Genomic DNA, 17589 nt, shown 5'->3' with positions numbered 1-17589 from the left:
AAAGATTCTGATTCAGTGGTCCTGGGGTGGGGTCAGAGCATCTGCATTTCTAACAAGCTCCCCAGCTGGCTCTGGGATGAAATTGAGTAGCAAGGTCCAACCCACTGAGATGCTCTGTCTTGGTCAGGGAATGACTGATAGACCATATCCTGGCCAGCTGCTACAGGGGAAATTGCTATCTTCTAACTGGGGCCAAAAAGGTACAGACCTCCATATTTGTTCTCAGAGAGAACTCAACCCTCATCCCTGTATTCTGTTGATGTGGAGCCAGAAGCAGGACATAATAACCTTGTTCTCTGAGCAGAAAGATCCATGAGAGGCCAGAAAGGCTGGAGCTCCTGAAGAGTAACAGCAGTTTCCCCCTGTTGAACCAATTCTCTAAATCACTACGTCAGGACAGACAAGTGACACAGAAGGGGGAAGCACAGATGCCATGCTGCCAATGTTTTCAGGAAGTGTGGCCCCAGAGAAAAGAGTGGGGAGGTGAGAAGAACCTCTCCTCTTCACCTAGCTCATAATGATGTTGACCTTGTCTTTGATGGAAAGATGACATCCAGGGCCTTGAATTCTCAATGCCAAGGCTAGCTTTCAGTACTGCAAGCCCTGAAAGGAGATAGGCGGGGGTGTGTCATTCCAGCAAAAGTATCTACATCTAAGCCCAAGTCCTCGACCAACTACGTTAGAATCCTTGGGGGTGCCTGGGCATTGGGGTTTTAAGAAAACTTTCCTAGATGGTCCTTAATGTGAAGTCACAGTTGACAGCCATGGACCCTAAGACTCTGGGGATCAAGTATCTAAAAGCCTGTTTGGCCACAGTTGTAAGTTACATATCTTAATCCAGATGTTGCAGCCTTCATGGCTGTTTCTGTAGTCCCTCATTCTGACCGTGAGTTATCGAGGTCTGACTGTTCTGAAGGCAAAGGGAAGGAGAATGCTCTTTACTCAGTGTACAGTCTACACAACCTCCTTTAACCTGGGGTCCCCCATCAGGGAGCTTTATCATGTAGAACAGAAATTTGGGCCTGACTTTAATTCACCAGTTCCACGGGGCCATCATAGAAAAATCCCTGGAAGACCATAGACTGAGAAAGACATTTCAAGGAAGAAGGAAAAAAAAAAAAAAAAAAAAAAAAAGCCAGAGTCATCAAAACAGTTTCTAAAAATGTAATGTATTTGCTAGTTAAACTCTATGCACCATGGCCTTGGAACAATAATGCCCTTAGGAGTGGGGAGGATGTTTTGATCTCCTTCTCCAAGTTTACATATCCCATAAATACTTGGATGGTGTAGTTATATACCTTTTTTAAGTAATGTCCCATTTGAAGCCACACCTTTTTTTGGAGATAAACACTTTCATCCTCAAAAGGTACTTATATTTTTATGTAGGTATGGTCATTTTGGGAAACACTTTGCATGCATGCTTAAAATCACTTTTAATTATTCACACTAACTGTACCGCTGGCTCTAAGTCTGTGTATATGTGCAGGGAGTTAGTAGTTGATGTATATTACATGAGTATTTTTGTAAACTATGAAATATATTTTGCCTTGTCATGTATGTTGTAAATTTGCATTTGCATCCTAATTTTGAATTGCATGTGTATAAGTGTATACAAGATTTACTAAAGGTATTTACTTATAGTATCAATTGAGAAAAATGATGTTTAGTTAAAATCTATGTAATAGGTAAAAAGGAATTAATACTGTCTTTGGGTAAGAGGTACTTTATATGCTACAGCAATATTTCCAGTTACCTATTGAGAGAGAAAAACAGAGTATTTGTATTTGGATTTCACATGAAAGGATGTGAACAGGAATGCAGGGAAGGAAATGATAGGCCATGAACAGCCCTACAGACCTTCTTCCTTTCCTTCCCTAACTAAACAACAGTTGCCTCACCTAAGATTTGCTTGAATATTTTTTTAAACAAATAAATGTGATCAAGGTAAAAAAAAAAAAAGAATATTAGAAAGAAATAAAAATCTGAATTCTATAATTCTCACATTTTGTTAATTTGGGTTGTAATCTGAAGTCTGTTTCTTACTCTATCAGAGAAGCAGTCTTCTCACATTGGGAATGTTTCCTAAAGCCTGCACAAAGGGTTGGTGTCTCACCTGGTTCTAGGATCCTACTTTTTGGGGAAAGATCCCTGAAGTGGTTAACCACTCAGAGTCTAAGAAAATGCAATGAGATACTGTCTCAGCTGGTCAGCTTGGGTGGCTGCCCTTTCCTCCCCTGCCCTCTACTCCACACTGGTCCTCAGCGCCCATCCCCCAGCCCACCCCACGTGTATTACACATTGACCTGTCAAACTGGCCCTCTAGATGAAGTACTGCCAAAAATGTAATCTTTCTTTTTCCCCTAAATTCTCTATTTTCAATCACCTTGTAAACTCAGGACAGCTTCAGGGGGTCTGGACCTGTTTAGAAATTTCACTTTATCGCTTGAGTGCCAGACCCAACAGACACAGCTTTGACATCAATTAACAGCAGGACAAATCGGCAGCAGTCATTTCTGGAAACAGCTTCCACGCGGACAGTGAAGCATGACGGTGGAGAAACAGCCCCTCCAGCATCACTTTGTCATTCCTCGACACTGTCAACAGACCCCTTACCTTCCCCCAGACTCATACAAAACAAATGTATGCACATGTTCTTGTGAATGCAATTGCACACATGGGCTTGCACAGGTGTGCCTACACACAAAAAACTTGCACATAGAGGCACTCGTGCCCTCCCCATGTAAGTTCTCACACGTGCAGATACCTGTAAGTACCGAAATTTACCCACACAGGCAACCTTCACAACCGTGTGCACAGACACATGTCTGCAAACACACACATGCAGCAGAGGAACCCAGGTGTGACCCTCAGACTGCCCACAGGCTCCTGCACCTGCATACAAACCCAGCACTCACAAGGACATGGAGACAGGGTTCACACAGACATGACTTCTTAGATAGGAGTACTCAAATGTATGTGCTGGGGCCGATGAACCCGTACATTAGCTCACGAAGATACAGGCACATGGAAGTAACCGCACCCTTATCACCTACCTGATGCACGTGACTGAAAACAAGTTTCTGAAGGAAAGTTGAAAAGTGCAGTTGCTTTTGCTTTAAACAAAGACTATAAAATCCAGAGTAAACACACTCCGTACTTTCTGGTTTTAATAGGTTTAGCTGTGGACAGCTCTACCCACCACTTTTTTTTTTTTGGTCATTCAGGCTACTTGTTATGTTTATGTAACAAGATCTTGGAACATTTAGTCAAATTAATATTTCTTTTATGTGAAAAGATACCGCCCTCAATGGCTGGTTTTAGCTGTTGTTTAGCACCATTTACTCAGTGGAGAAATTCTTCATGGTTGTTCAGTCTTTGACATGTTCTGCCACAAATTGCTTCTATTTACTTCCTCCAGCACCTACAATCGCCTCTCAAACTTTTCAGATCACTGGCTAGAAAAGAAAAAAAAAAAAAAAACCAACAACAAATTGCTGTTCCAAGTCTCCATATTTTTTATGCCTTTCAGATGTTTGGAAAACTAAACAGCTTTATTAGTTAGCACTTACTTTGAGGCATGTGAGCAGAGGAAAGGGAAGAAGGAGCCTGCTGTTGTTCTCACCATAGGCAAGAACAGCTGGAGCTAGAGAACAGAAACAGAATAACAGAGTGGCTTTATTTATTCAGGCAAAAGCTATCCTCGTGAAATTGAGGTAGGCAGTAATTTAGTGGGTAATGGAGTGAGGTGGAGTAAGTCACAGAAGCCTGGACAGAGCTCGGGTCCCTCCACTGAGCACCTGTGCGACGTGGGGCAAAGCACTTTAAGCTCTGACATGAGGGTGCCTTCAGTGTAAGGTGAGAATGATTAACACCTCACTGACTTTTTTTCTAACAGAGAGTGATCACTGTCATCTTTTTGGTACTCAGAAATCATCGTATGGTTTTATCTTTCCTTTAATTATTGTCTGCAAAATAATTTACTCAGTCTCTGTATTAAAGCCTAACCCAATGATTCTTAGCCTATAAAAGGTTTCATGTGGTTTGCTCTCTCTCTACAGTTTTAAAAAGAATCATCTTACAAGTTCTCTCCCCACCACCTTGGAGAGTATCGTGGGTTCCTGGACTCCATCCCAACATGTGTGTTATGGTGGGGGGGAGGGCTTCCTCATATCAACAAGTGATTTTCTGACACCAGCTGAGTGTTTTACAATTCAACTGAATTCAGACACTCTCTACCCAGCAATAGATAGCATCAGAGCCCACAGGTGAAGGGCTCAATCCTACAGGAATACTCCCATCTCTACTTCAGATGCCAGGTGGGAGGCCAGGTTAGCATCAGTGTTTCTGACACCCTGACAATAGATTGGAATTGCAGGGACCCCCTTCTTTGACTTCATAAGCCTGTCATGACCCACTGGTTTAAACCAAAGATTCCCATGAACACCTCCTCATGTTTGGTTAATTTGCTAGAGCAGCTTACAGGACTCAGAAATTTTACTTTCTAGATCACCAGTTTATCATAAAAGCTTATAATTCAGGGACAACCAGATGGAAGAGATGGATAAGACAAGGTATGGGGGATGGGCGCAGAGTCTCCAAGTCTTCTCCGGGTGCACCATTTTCCCCATTTTCCTATGTGTAAACAACCCAGAAGCTCTGTGAATGCTGTTCTTTGGGGATTTTACAGATGCTTCATTACATAGCCATGGTTAATTAAATCACTAGTGATTTTCCAACCTCTCTCTTCTCTACAAAGGTTGGGGGACTGGAAAGGACTGAAAGTTCTAACCCTCTATTCATGTGTTGGCTCTACTGGCAACCAGCCCCCATCTTTAGATGCTTTCCAAAAGTCACCTTATTAACTTAACATAAGGAGACATCTCTAAGCTCTCATCACTTAAGAAATTCCAACAGTTTTGGAAATTCTGAGCTAGATACCCTGGAAGAAAACCAAATATATATGAATCATCAAATGATATATGTATAATGTGTATATGCATGCATATATCTTATAAAGCACAATTTTGCAGAAAAAGAACCCCCATTTTCCAGTGAAATTCCATGAGGTTAGAGATTTTTGCCGATGTCAGTCACTGGTTTATCCCTAGTACCTGAATAAGTACCTGACACATAATACAATCTCTGTAAGTACTTAGTGAAATGATGGATTAGGTTCTCATCTATTCTTCTGTCCCAAAGGAAAAAAAAAATTACTCTTTATTCTTCCCATGAAGATACATAATTGCAATGCACTGAATGTGTCCCCTCCAAAATTCCTGTGTTGAAATCCTAATCCCCAGTGTGATAATACTAGGACATGTGGTCTTTGGGAGGTGATTCGATCAAAAGGGTGATGCCCTCATGAATGGGATTCGTGCCTTTATAAAAAGACCTCACAGAGCTCCCTTACCTTCCTTCTGCCCTGTGAGGATATAGCAAGAACCAGGGAGCAGGTCCTCAAGAGACACTGAATCTGCCATCACCTTGATCTTAAACTTGAACCCCCCACAGTGTGAGAAATAAATGTCTATATTTTTATAAGCCTCCTAATCTATGGCATTTTGCTATGGCAGCCTATGCTGACTAAGGCAATCATCAACGAGGGCTGTGATTTACCCACGCTTCTTTCCCCAGGGCTTGACATGGCATATAAAAGAAGCTTAAAATAACATATTATATGAATAAATAACATAAGAATTGTGGTAGGAACAACAAGAAAAATTTTGAAACACCATTAAAATGACATTGTTAAAATAATCCAGCTCAACATTCCTTGCAGACAAGTGAAATTCTTTCTTTTTCTCCCTTAGTCATACTTCTCTGCTTTCAGAAGAGGTCCTGTCCCTAGACCCAGAGCCCACAAAATATGACACACCAGTCTTGGCTTTTCAGACAGTGCACATTTTATCTCAGTGGTTTTATCATATTTTTTTTCTTTTTGTTTTAATTGCCATGTTTGGTAGTAACCTTCAAATTCCTATCTCAAACTCATTCTCCTCACCACTTTTATTGTTCAATATTCATGGAGGGTTGGAAAGCTCCACGAGAATAGCCAGCAAGTGCTTCAGACTAAAGCTGTGCAAATCACTGCTTATGGTTTTCTTTCCTAAATCTCTCTCCGCTCTATTTTGTATCCCAGCAGATGGTCACCACTGTTCACCCAGGAGGCATCCAGAGTCCTCTTCTACATAGCTCAGCCTGTAATGTCTCCTTTTCCATTCTTTCTATTTAAAATCTTTTTTCTCTATGTCAAATATTGTTGTTTTCAAGTATCCACATCCACCTCTCTTTTCTTCCTGGGGCACAAATCCATGCGATTAAAAAAAAAAAAAAATCTATGAGACTGTGATATAATGAAACTCCACAGGATTTAAATTTCTCTTTAAAAATCCCTACAACCTTGGGGATGCCTGGGTGACTCAGTGGGTTAAGCCTCTGCCTTCAGCTCAGGTCATGATCTCAGGGTCCTGGGATCGAGCCCCACATCAGGGTCTCTGCTCAGCAGGGAGCCTGCTTCCTCCTCTCCCTCTGCCTGTCTCTCTGCCTACTTGTGATCTCTCTCTCTCTCTGTGTCAAATAAATAAATAAATAAAAATCTTTAAAAATCCCTATGATCTTGAATAACAAGAGAGGAGAAAAAACTGAGAAATGCAGTGAAGGTCAAAGACACTTGTTCCAAAAGATGTTTGTAGTGACAAACCTATAAAACAAGTTTAGCAAAACCAGTTTCCAAAACAAAATGTAACAGAGAGAAGGCAAGCTCAACTCTCATTTCTTTGAGCGACTACAATGGGGTAATGCGGGTTAGCCAGATGAACATCTCTGACACCCATCCCACAGCCCTGGGTGTGGCCAAAGTCAATGGCTTCAGAAAATCTTGAAGCAGTGATTTAGAAAGGAGAGAACTTGACCTGGAAGCAAATCCGCGGTTGGTCGCTACTTCCTGGAATGAAGCAAAGGCTTGAATGACAGTCATATAACCCTGCCAAACAAGCTCCCCACCCCACAGCTTGAGAAAACTTCGTTGTTGCAGAGACCAGTTCTGGCACAGGCACAACCCAAACCTCCTGAAAAGAGCCTACCCTATTCAAATAGGAGATATAATTAAAAGGGAGGCAGCAGAGGATCCAGACAAAGATACCACAAGAAGTAAGAAGAAAAGGAACAGCACAATGAGAAAGATGACTAAGCTCCACCAGAAAAAATATTGCCACAGAACAAGCATAAAATATGAGCAAACAGCCATAAATAAGATTTTAAAAATAACTTAAAAAAAGTGCACTAGTAAGCTATGTCAGGTTTATCAAAAGAGATGAAACATGCGCCAGCCAAATGTGGGAAATAAGCGGAAAGGGGAAAAAAAAGCATCGTCCTACAAAATCATGCCTGCACTGGAAACAAAACAAAGGAAAATAGAAGCTGCTTGAAACCTAGCAAGACCATGAAAGACTGGAGAGAGGAAAAAATAAATAAATAAAAGGAAAATGAGCAGAGAGTTCTAAAAGTTTGCAGATAGCAACTAGGGAACATGGGAAAGAAAAAAAGGAAGACTTCACACGTACATGTACATGCATACACACACACACACACACACACACACACACACCCCCCTATTACAGGTAGCTCTCCAAATTGACTTTGTTTCTAAAGATATATAATAAATATTTTCAGATATAAAAAAACTAATTATATATGTTAAAGGGATATACTGAGACCCATCTTTTTTCCATGTTAAATATTGCATTTATTATTTTATAATTTAATTTAATTTGATTTAATTTAAATGCAATTAACTAATATACAGTGTATTATTAGTTTCAGAGGTAGAGTTCAATGATTCATCAGTTGTGTACACCTGGTGCTCATTATATCATTTACCTTACTTTGTGCCCATCACCCAGTTACCCCATCCTCCACCATTCCTTTCCAGAAACCCTCAGTTTGTTTCCTATGGTTAAGAGTGTCTTAAAATTTGTCTCCTTCTGATTTCATTTTATTTAATTTTCCCTCCCATCCCCTATGATCCTCTGTTTTGTTTCTTAAATTCCACATATCAGTGAAATCATATGATCTCTTTCTCTGATTAACTTACTTTGCTTAGCATAATATATTATGCTTATAAGAGCATATAATATTACGCTTAGCATAAAATCCTCTAGTTCCACCCATGCTGTTGTAAATGGCAAGATTTCATTTTTTGATAGATGAAAAAAAATTATATATATATATATATATATATATATATATATATATATATCTCACATCTTCTCTATCCATTCAGCTGTTGGTGGAAATCTGGGCTCTTTTCATAGTTTGGCTGTTGTGGACACTGCTGCTATAAATATTGGGATACAGGTGTCCTTTCAGATCACTACATTTGTATCTTTGGGGTAAATGCCCAGTAGTGCAATTGCTGGGTCATAGGGTAGTTCGATTTTTAACTTTTTGAGAAGCCTCCATATTGTTTTCCAGAGTGGCTGCACCAGCTTACATTCCCACCAGCAGTGTAAGAGGGTTCCCCTTTCTCCACATCCTTGCCAACATTTGTTGTTTCTTGACTTGTTAATTTTAGCCATTCTGACTGGTATGAGGTGGTATCTCATTGTGATTTTGACTTGTATTTCCTTGATGCCAAGTGATGGTGAGAATTTTTTCATGTGTCTGTTGGCCATTTGCTGAACTGTTAAAATTACCAGTCTTTTAAAATAAAGAATATAGTAAGCAGGTAAGCAGATGTTTAAGTCATGTATGTGAGAAAAATTCCAGAGAAATTAAAAATGATCCATATTAACATTTGATGTTAGAAGACTAAGGAACATGTGGATACAGCATCTGAAGAGAAACAATAATTCTAGCCTAACTGAATATTGGTCCAACTATAAAGTCAATGTCCCTTCATTTGTTCTGAAAATACTTATGAGTACCTATTATAGCCAAGCGTTCTCAGTGCAGAAAGTATAATGGCAGAGACAACAGTAAAAACTAGTAGACAATAATCCCCCTCTCATGGAGCTTACTTATATTCCAGTTGGAGGAAAAATAGAGGTATGAATGAGATAGTCATGAGATCTGTAATATGTGAGATCATTTGTGATAAAATGCTCAAAAGAAAAATTAAGCACAGAAAGTTGATAGAGATTGTCAAAACCATTGCCATTTTAGAAAGGATGACCATGCAAGGTTAGTGAGGGGGACATGATAAAAAATATGAATGGTATGATGAGAAAAATAACCATTTTGAGTTCTGCCCAGACATTTTATAGTATGACAACCTGTTTACACCCAGAGCTGGATGTTGAGATAAAGAACTGAGCTTTGGATCCCCACCACAAGTTCCCATTTTGCTTTTCCCAGGACAACTTTTAAATAACTACTTAGAGTTAAACCCACGAAACTTACTGACCTTCACCCCACCACCTGTTAAGTAATAGGTGGTTATTCTCCTCCTTTCTCTTTCCTGTACTCATGATGTGAGACAGAGGACTGACCTGCCCTCAGCTTATTGTGCCCTTGTTCCAGGATTCTACCAAATAAACCTTGTGCTTTAATTCCATGTGTGAATTCATTGTGCTTGTAATAAAATGGCTCTGGGTCTGAGGGGGCTACCTGTTGACTCCATGTGCATAGCTTAAAGCTCCTCAGTCAGCAGGTCTTAATCTGCATATTCTTTTTTTTTTAAAGATTTTATTTATTTGGCAGACAGAGATCACAAGTAGGCAGAGAAGCAGGCAGAGATAGAGGAGGAAGTAGGCTCCCCGTTGAGCAGAAAGCCTGACGCGGGGCTCGATCCCAGAACCCTGGGATCATGACCTGAGCTGAAGGCAGGGGCTCCAACCCACTGAACCACCCAGGTGCCCCTTAATCTGCATATTCTTAACTTACCACACCACCTTCAATATTTCTAACACTCAAGTAAAATAGCAAACCTTGCATATATCCAAGGAAAGAACATCCCAAGCAAAAAAGAATGGTTAATGCCAAGGCCCTGAAGCGTGAATGCATCTGGAGTGTCCAGAGAACAAGGAGATGAGTATGGCTGGAAGGAGCAGGAAGGAAGCAACCAGAAGATGAAGTCAGAAAGAAAGTGTGGGAAGAGGTGCATTATGTTGCTTATTTTAAGGATTTGAAGTTTTAGTACGATTGAGATGGAAGTCATTGGAATATCTTAAGAAGATGAGTGGCATGAACTCTTATACATTTTATGTCTTGTTATGTCTTCTTAATTAAAAAAAAGTTTGAAAGATAACATGGGCAGTTTATTTAAGAGGATATTAACTAATACAAGTTAAAGCCGACGGTAGCTCGAACCAGGATAGTAGCAATACAAGCAGTTAAGACTCAAAAAAACTTGCTCTAAACTAGACATAGGATTGAAGAATAAGAGAGAAGTTCTTATTCATTGTCAATGGGAATACAAAATGCTACAGTCACTTTGAAAGACAGTTTTGCATTCTTTTACATAAATGAACATACTCTTTCTATATGATCCATCAGTCTTGTTCTTTGATATTTACCAAAAAGAGTTGAAAATTTATGATCACATGAAAACCTGCATATGGATGTTTATAGCAGCTTTATTTATAATTACCAAACCCTGGAAGCAACCAAGATGTCCTACAGTGAATGGATAAACAAACTTTGGTAAATCCAAACAGTGGAATATTGTTTAGCCCTAAAAAGAAATGAGCTATCAAGCCATGAAAAGACATGGAGTAAACTTAAATGCATATTACTAAGTGAAAAAAGCCAATCTAAAAAAGGTTACATACACTGTGTTTCCAGTCATATGATGTTCTGGAAAAAAGAAAAACTATGGAAACAGTAAAAAAATCATTGATCATCAGGGGAGAGAAAGTGATGAGTAGACAGAACACAGAACTTTTTTAGAGCAGCAAAACTAAAATTTATGATGCTATAACTATGAATACATGTCATGTACAATTCTCCAAACTCACAGAATGCACACCACCAAGAATGAACTCCAGTGTAAACTATAAACTGAATGATAATGAAATGTCAGTGTACGTTCATAGATTGTAACATACATACCTCTCTGGTGGGATATGTTGGTAGTAGAGGAAGCTATACATGAGTAGGGGCAGGCTTTATGTGAAATCTGTGTACCTTCTCTTCAATTTTGCCAGGAATCTAAAACTATTCTAAAAAATAAAGTCTACTAAAAAAAAAAAAAAGAATCAAAAATGACTCTATGTTTTTTGTTCTAAGCCACTGAATAATAATGGAATTGTCATTTACTTCAGAAATTGTGAGAGAAATAGATTTGAGGTTTGGTAGGGGGAAGATGAGAAGCCCACTTTGGAAATGGTAAAATTTAGGATACCCATTGGAATTCCAAACACGGAAGCTAAATAGGTGGCTGAACACCTAACAAAACATTTTTTGAGCATGCACATAATCACATAATCTGTATGATCCTTTTTAAAAAACTACTAAAAGGCAAATTTCAGCAAACGTCAGATGAATAAAAAAAAAATCTTTAGGAAAGACATCCAGGGTGATCTTTGAATCCATACATGTAGGGGGCTAATGTTAAGACAACTGCAATACAAATCATCAACTGAATAGAATGAAAATGTTATGAACCTAAAAATATAGAAATGCTAAATATGCAAAAGAAGGAAGACAGGGGAAGAGAGTGTGGGAGACAATTTAGGAAGGTTCACTTCCTCATCTTTGTTACCAAGCTCTGAAAATTATATAATTTAGAGTGGACAGATCAAGTTGTAAAGATGTAATCCTATAACGACTTATAAACTTAAATGCTAGACTACTAAGAAAAAGCCATTACCTTATTAAGAAAGAATAATCAATCATAGGAGACACTACCAGTACACTATCCAGTCCTTTTCACTCACTACTTCAGGGTATGTCCCCACACATTACAAGTGCAAACATCTGATTTTTTTTTTTTTCTATGAGAAATTGGCTTTCTATGGCAAGGAAAACATTTTGTCCAACCAAAATGGCAGCCTAGAAATTCCAGAAAAGTAATGCCCCTTTGGATCAGCCTTTAGCCAAAGACTCTCCCTCAGGTTGGACAAAAATGAGACACAAACCTGTGTTCTACATTGGCTGCTCAAGATTCTCCAGTGACACATAGTGGTAGCAGAAACTTTCTTTCCCCAGACTCTTACCTTTCTTTTCTGATAAAACATGGACTAGAATTCTTAAATCTGGGACTGATTCTGTTGGAAAACAAACCAAGACAAGCTAGTGTGAGAAGCAGTTCCAGGAGGCAGATACTCATGATGAGATTATGAGACTACATCACTTACCAACCAGAAGACAACAAGGATGTCTGTTTGTTTGTTTGTTTGTTTGTTTTGTTTTGTGGTAAGAGGTGCTAACACCAGGTGTGCTTTAGCTGCATCAGTCTTACAATTGCACAGGTTAACTGTGGTAAATTTTGTATGACACAAACAGAGTGAATGGTCCACTAATCCAATATCTCCAGCCTTCAGTAGATAAGAAGCCAATGCTTATAAAAAGTACCAGGGACCCCTGGGGATAAAAATGTATTATATGTTTATAAAAAATTAAATTAAATTAAATTTAAAAAAAAAAGTACCAGGGAGTTGGTTATTGTTAAGTGGAATTGAAACACTGAGAGAAGAAATGAAAGTTCACATCAGCCAATTACCAAATGAAGGGATATTGGAAAAGCCAAAAGGCTTTGATAACAGTGTTTAAGGAGTCTCTGATATTTTACAGCGGAAGGGAAGTCTTGGCTGAAAATCAGACCCAAGATCTGATTTAGAGTAGCTGAATTATAATTAAGTATAAATTCACAGCTCTGGAAATACTACCTATGTTAAAGTAAGGCCTGACAGATCAGTGGGAATCTAAGACTTGGTTATGAATAGCTAGGAAAATACCCACGAAAACTTGACTCCCCAGATTCTCCAGAACTTTCTAGTTCTGCAGAAGCTGTCTCATTCCCCCGACCCTCACTCATTTTTAGATTCCCTCTGCTAGCATGTAACCATGCAAAGTTATAGAGTTTTCATTTGAGATAAACGTATCAAAAATTATCATTGTTATCCTCAAGATTTTTCCCCACCTTCCTATATGGCTTAGAAGGCCTGAGAGAATTCTGCCTTTGCTTCAAAATGGTCAGGTTACCATTAAAATTGTGTTAAGATCAGGCAAATATTTATCAGTAGAATCCAGGAAAACATGATTGGAAATAGACCTTGAAAGTGCTGAACAAGTATAGAGTGAGAACATAGGGCTGGATAAAGGACAGTTGATATAAGGACTCTTTCTTTCTCTCTCTCTCTTTTTTATTTTTATTTTTATTATGTTAAGTTAAATACCATACATTAATTCATCTTTTTTTTTTCTCTTTAACAGTGAGAGACAGCAAGAGAGGGAACACAAGTAGGAGGGGCGAGAGAGGGGGAAGCAGGATTCCTGCTGAGCAGGGAGCCCAACGTTGGGCTCAAACCCAGGACTGTGGGATTATAACCTGACCCGAAGGCAGACGCTTAACGACTGAATGACCCAGGCGCTGCTACATCATTAATTTTTGATGTAGTGCACCATGATTCATTGTTTGCATATAACACCCAGTGCTCCATGTAATCTGTGCCCTCCTTAATACCCATCACCAGGCTCACTCATCTTCCCACTCCACTCTTTGACTCAAGATTTACAATTCAGATAGGGACACACAGAGCCAAATCTGAAATTCATGGCAAGGATGATCCCTTGAAGCTTGAATCAAACAATGAGTTGGAGTTGCCAAACTGCCTTGGCAGGGTGTTTAGGAAATATCTAAAGACTAAAATGGTTAGATATTCTAACATTGATTTAATTCATTAGAATAGAGAACAAAATAGTTGGCTATATTTTCAAGAGGGCCTAAAGGACATTCCTTTTACCAAAATAATGAAAGATTTGTTTGTGAGATCGGCATCGCTGGGAAACCCAATGATACCTTTTCTCTGTAAACAAATATTGGCAGGATCTGAGAAGGCTATGGAACTAGCTCCCTAGTTATGATGGGGATAATAGAATTCTAGAATAGGAGAAGCCAGAAGGAAGCACTTACTCATCATTAGCAAGGTGGACATAATTACCACAAAGGACAGAAGAAATAGAATGGCAAATTTGTATTTTTAAGGACAAGATGAATACGTAGCCAAATCAGGTGTTTTTTGACTCACAAATAAAATAAATTTCAAAAAGCATGAGCCAAAGCCTGATGTCGGCCCTACATACCATATGTAGCCTAGTTATATCTCAGTTCCAGAAATGAACATGTTTTAAGACCCAGAGACCATTGACTATAAAGGCAGGCAGATGATCTTGAGGAGGATCCTATATGTCTACAAATATATATTGTAGAATTTCTATAATTATTTCCCTAAAGGAACCAATGGTCATTTATATGAGTAATTGGACACTGGAGGAATAGAAACAGATGCATGTGTGGAGGACTGTTAGATACAGGGTCTGAACTGACAATGACCTCATTACTAAAGAAGGGGGCATACAGATGCCGGAATATAAATGAAGTACTCATCTGAGTCATCTCAGAGTGGGTGGAATGGTTTGTGAACCCACCCTGTGTTTATTTCATTACTTAAAAGCTTAATAAGGATACTTATTATACTTAACACTCAATTGAACTCTCCTACTGTTTTCCTGAACTATAGTATTAAAGACATCATACTGGGAGAGACTATGTACAAATTCCCCAAGCCACCTCTTTCTTCATTGGCCAAAACAGTAAATCAGAAACAGTGCCATGTTTCAGGCATAATGGTGATGATTTAGAGTCATCCTCAAAGACTTAAAGGATGTAGGGTGGCAGTACACATTGTTTATCTATTTGATTTACCAATTTTGTTTTTGCCAAAAATCCAACTGAATCCTAATGAGCAAGGGTGGATAATATACACTTAACAACCCTGGTTGCATCTGATGTGGTAGATCTTACTGTGGGTTAAACCATATATGATTGCCAATATTTGACCATTGCTAATAACTAAACTGACATGGCACATCAACACAGTATCTGGTACTTAACACACAGTTATTTATCTGACAAATTCATTTCATTTTCATTTCCTAACAACAAAAAGGATCAGAAGCAGGTTGTATTCTCTTTGGTTGGATAGAGCACATAGCCATGGTCTTATACCAGGACGATGACTACTACTACTACTACTACTACTTCTTCTTCTTCTTCTTCTTCTTCTTCTTCTTCTTCTTCTTCTTCTCCTTCTTCTTCTTTTTACTTAATATAGTCTGCAGAATGCTTGGTTATCTTTGGATATTACATAAAATTGTGCTGGTCCATTATATTTATATAGTCATGGTAAATAGACCTGGATAGAAAGAAATCCAATTACATTGGATTCTTTGGTTGGATTTATACACACTTGAGGGTGTGTGATAAATCCTACAATAAATTATTTAGACACCAGCCATACTGGTAAAGTTCTTAGGGATTCAATGATCTAGAAAATGCCAGAGCACCATTTTCAAGAAAAAAGGAAAAGTGATTATATCTCCTACCACTGAAAAGGAAGCACAGTACTTGATTGGCTCTTTTGGAATTTAGAGATGAGATATACAACACTTAGGAATCCTAATTGGGTCCATACACTGGGTGACTCAGAAGACTATCAGGCTGTGGTCCAAAAATCTTCTCAAGTGGCCTATATGACCTGTCAGATACTATATTATTACAAGTATCTGTGGCAGATTATAAATACTGTGTGAAGCTCTGGCAAACCTTAACAGAGTCAGAACACAAATCTCTAAGATTCTGGAACAGAGACACACTTTTTGCAGCAGATGACTTTAAAACAATGTTTTTAAAGCAACACCTGGCACACAGTTGGACTCTGGTAGAACTGAGTACATTACCACAAGATACCAAGTAATCATGCAAACAAAATTGTCCAGAGCTAGTATTGTCAGACTGCCTACGTCAAAAGGTCAGGTGGGCACAGCATTAATCCATTGTGACACACACATGTCCAGAGGGGACAGGAAACTTATATAAATATGTGGTACAGACTTCTATGTCACTTATTTTTGCTGTAATTACCTCCTTCACTCAGCTTGCTCCTATGGCTTTGTGGGGTGATTAAAGAGAAAAACTTGTACTTAGTTTATCAATGGGCCATTTTGATATGTAGTTGTGAGTTCCGAATGGGCCTTATGCAAAAGTTGCTCTGAGAAAGACTGATGAGGAAAAATCCCTGCTGGGTAGAGCTATAAGAATTGAAGTTTCGTAGTCAAATTGTTGTGTAGAAAGACAGCCTGAGTAAGGAATGTACATGGACTCACAGAGAGTGACCAACTGCTTGTTTGATTGTCATTGGTCCTGAAAAGAGCAAAATTAGAAGGTCAAAGGAAAATAAAATGTTAGAATGTTGGAGGCTATGGCATGGTTGGAGTTGAGGATCAAACCAGGCCCTGACTTGTGTCTCCTTCAAAGTCCAGACACCTTGACAAGGTTAAGGACGGGAAAGTTGAGTAACACTGAGAAAAGGGTCTGTGCTATGTGTCGTGCACTTGCCTACGTGACTTCCCACACACTCCCCCTACAGAAGGGAACAATGTGGTCAGGGTCATGACTTCTTAGTTGGTCCTTGTTGTTCTGTACCTCCCATAACCCACTCCCTGGTTGATTGTCTTGCTAATGGCTTTAGCGAAGACTACCTGGCATCACGAGGTTTGCTTGTAGTTAATGTAAACTTGTTATAGAAACTTGGGGTCATCTGACTAGGTACTGATGTATTATTACTCCTCCTTTTCTGGTCTGCCTTCTAAATGATTGTAAGATGTGGAATAAAATCGGCACTGTTGGACATCATCTTCAGTGACCCTCCTGCCCCCATCTCTTTGTCTCTTAATTTCTTTTCACCATCCTCTTAGCCCTCACGTTTTCCTGGTTGATTTGTTGCTCTGGCCGTGACATTAGAACAAGAAGTATATGGATTGTTCTTCAAGAGTGAATCCAAAGCGTATGGGTCTTACGTCCCCCAACCTGAGAGCAGTCAGAGCAGTGGAGGCACTGAATAATCCATTGCTTTGTCCAGCAGACATCAGCCAGCCTCAGTTCTCAGCTATCCCAGTGCATGGAGAAGCTATGGTGGCATGAGTGGACTCTACTGTATGGGAGCATCAAAAGGGGTCCCCAGATGGTGGACTCTAATGCATGGACTCTACACCATGGGATCCCTTGTCATCGCTGTTCATATCATTTCTGTTGCTACAGAATGTTCAACCTGACAGAGGTTGAGCCTATGGTATGATAATCATATTTTCAAGAAGAGTAATCACTGGCAGCAAATTGATTTCACTAAACCAATTTTGCCTGGGTGGAGTCTCTTTCATAATCCCTGGGAGTAACAATTATTCTGGGTATGAATTTTTACTGCTTGCTTTGAGTACCTTGGCCAGCATCACTATCCAAGGGTAATAAGTTACTGTCATGGGATTTTACATAGTATTATTTCAGACCAATATATTTAAAGCAGCAAGAAAGTATAACACTTGTTACATGAGTAGAAGGTCCACTGGTTCTTCCATGTACTTCATCACCTG

This window comes from Lontra canadensis, unplaced genomic scaffold (genome assembly GCF_010015895.1).
Source record: "Lontra canadensis isolate GAN:19392208 unplaced genomic scaffold, GSC_riverotter_1.0 scaffold1, whole genome shotgun sequence".
NCBI lineage: Eukaryota > Metazoa > Chordata > Mammalia > Carnivora > Mustelidae > Lontra > Lontra canadensis.
Note: the sequence above shows the minus strand (reverse complement) of the source record.